This window comes from Octopus sinensis, linkage group LG10 (assembly GCF_006345805.1).
Source record: "Octopus sinensis linkage group LG10, ASM634580v1, whole genome shotgun sequence".
Lineage (NCBI taxonomy): Eukaryota > Metazoa > Mollusca > Cephalopoda > Octopoda > Octopodidae > Octopus > Octopus sinensis.
The window spans coordinates 82987700-82990786 of record NC_043006.1 but is presented as its reverse complement, the minus strand read 5'-3'; positions in this window follow the sequence as shown (position 1 = coordinate 82990786).

Sequence of the window (3087 nt, the reverse complement as noted above, 5' to 3'; positions counted from 1 at the left end):
GTAGTAGTAGTAGTAGTAGTAGTAGTAGTAGGTGGCGGCGGTAGTGGTAGAGGTGATGGTGGTGGCAGTAGTAGTTGTAGTTGTAGTAATAGTAGTAGTGGTGGTGGTGGAGGTAGTTGTGGTGGAGGTGGTGGTGGTGGTGGCAGTGGTGGTGGTAGTAGTAGTGGCAGTAGTAGTAGTGACTGTGGTGGTGGTGAATGTAGAAGTAGTAGTGACGGTGGTGGTAGTAGTAGTAGTAATAGTAGTTGAAGTAGTAGTAGTAGTAGTAGTGGCGGTGGTGGTAGTGGTGGTGGTGGTGGTGGTGGTGGTGGTGGTGGTGGTGGTGGTATTAGTAGTAGTAGAAGTGGTAGCAGTCTTTTGTTGTCGCTTAGCTCCGGGCGGGTCAGCCTTGGTCGTAAAGCGTTCCAGATGCGACCATTTTGCCTTTTCCCTATGAGGCAGGCTACCCAAGACCATCTTATGTAGCTTGTTCTGTTCATTGACGTAAGCGTATGAGCTGAAGGAGATCTTGGCTGTGGCATCTAATAGATCAAGCAATCACTTAGTGCGTCCGTCGTTGGCTCGTAGTAGTGATAGTGGCGGGGGTAACGATGTCTGCTTCAGCCTTATTTTCAAATAGTCACATGTGTGATGTCTAAAGTATAGTAGAAATGTATGCGTATGTAGTTTTGTATGTGTATATATGTGTGTATATGTGCATGTGTATGTATGCATGTTTATGTGTACATGTGGATTGGCGTTGTGATGTCAGAGGTGTTGGAAACAATTGGATGCAGTTATATATATATATATATATATATATAAATATATATATATATATATATATATATATATATATATATTACTCTTACTCTTTACTCTTTTACTTGTTTCAGTCATGCTGGAGCACCGTCTTTCGTCGTGCAAATCGACCCCAGGACTTATTCTTTGTAAGCCTAGTACTTATTCTATCGGTCTCATCGATTTTTGCGATGGTTGAAACGAAGGAAGAGCGTGCCTCCTTGAAATTCTGCTTTCCTCTGGGGAAAACCGTGGCCGAAACAGTCGTCATGCTTTTAACAGTTTACAAAGATGCTGCCATGAGCAAAACACAAGTTTACGAGTGGTTGTCACGCTTTATGAATGGCCACTTGTCGATTCAGGACCAACTTCATACAGGGCGACCGGCGCCCTCTCGCATGAATGAAAATATCCGTCACTGAACAATTTTTGATAAGACTGTCATGGAGCTCCTGCCAATGAATTTTGAACGAGGAATTACTAATGAAAAGAGTTGCAGCCAAATTTGTGCCTCATCTGCTCACGGAAGATCAAAAGCAGTCACAACTGAATGTGTGCCGTGAAATGAAAGAACAACTGGAAGTCGATCCGCACTTTTTACGAGGGTTATTACTGGCGACCAAAGCTGGTGCTACGGAATTTGCAGATGTGGAAAAGGTGAAGAAAAAAGAAACGACGGAGGCGTTAAAAGGCATCACTTCGCAAGAGTTCCAGCACTGCTTCGAAAAATGGAAAGCGTGCCTGGGCCGATGCATTGCTTCAAATGGAGAATACTTTGAAGGCGATAAACTTGTAAGCATGTGAAACTAAGTGAATAAAATAATATTGCAAAATTCCGGTTTCTTTTGGGTACCTCCTCGTATGCATGTACAATGTGTGATCGAGATAAATTTGACGATTTCTTTAGTTTTCCCCCTTTTTTCTAGGAACAGCTAGCTGTCAACAGTGTTGGAGAGCATAAAGTTGTAGGTGAGAAAGTTAGCTGAAATGGAAGACTGGAAGCCACCTGAATATTGGAAAAGAGTTATCTCTATTATGATGATTCGCGCCGGGTGTTAAAACACCAACATCATGACTATTGTTCAATGCTCTATGAACATTGTATTTGTGGGCTGTAAGACGTAACAACTGCAACAAAGTCTACCAAACCGTGACCAGCAGGAAGGGACAAAGCAAGCGTGCTTGACTGCGTCTGCGCACCGGCATTCATCGAAATCTTTGAACAAAGCCTTCACCTTAATTCACACGGCTATGTGAAGCTACTGTAGAGTGAGATCAATATCTGTCTGAAGAGGGTCGCTGCTTGAAGTATATATGTAGGCGCAGCATTCGGTTCCTTGGCATACCTCTGGAAAGAGTCAGAAATAAGGGCTCAGGAATTTCTATGATTTCACCAGCTCCAATTTCTGACCTAATAATTCTCCCGATTGTAATTCTATGTAGCACTATATGTAGGGCACGGTTGAGAAAGATACCAATCGTCCTAACTGCAAGCCCAAGGCCGAGCCAGTGGCTAAGATCAAGGAGGTTTTCGAAGATGCTCCCAGAGACACAATGAAGTACACATGCTCCTAGTTCCAGAGCTGGAAAGATGCAAGTAGAGTAGAGAAAAGAGGAAGACAGGTTACGGGGAATGAAAATAAGTAAGGAAATAGTATAAGAGTCACTTAATAGAAGCAAGGGCATTGCATTGCCGAACTTTGCAAGTGAGACATTCATAAAATATTAGTGTTTGTAGTCAGGTCAACATATATTACCATATTAGCATTATATATTGTATATTGTGTTGAAATTTGAAATGGGTTTTTTATACACATAGTGAATCTAAGACTATAATATTTGGTGATTGTTGCTATCAAGCATAGTAGGGGAATTATATTAGAAAATGAAGGAATATTGTAGTGTAGAGGTCGAGAATGGCCTTATTAGCCAGGATGTAAATACTGATAGATTGAGAAATGTTAGGTCGAAATGGGATGAGGTCAAGTTAAAGTTGTTGCAAGTCAAATGTGAATTAAGATTAACCTGATTAGACGGGTTTTACAGCTTAAACCAATAAAAGGGTTACGGATTAAAACTTGAACTAAAGTTAAAATTTCTAAATTTAATATTATAGAAAACTAAGATATAAAAGAATTAAAATAAATTTGTGGAATAATGGGTGACACTAAAACAATAATGCTGAAGGTGGCATCAACATCAACGAAACAAATAACAGTAATATCAATAAAATAACAATAAAATGTTACAAATTAATAGAAAAATGATAATGATAGGATAATAATAGACCAACAATAAGAGAGTAGG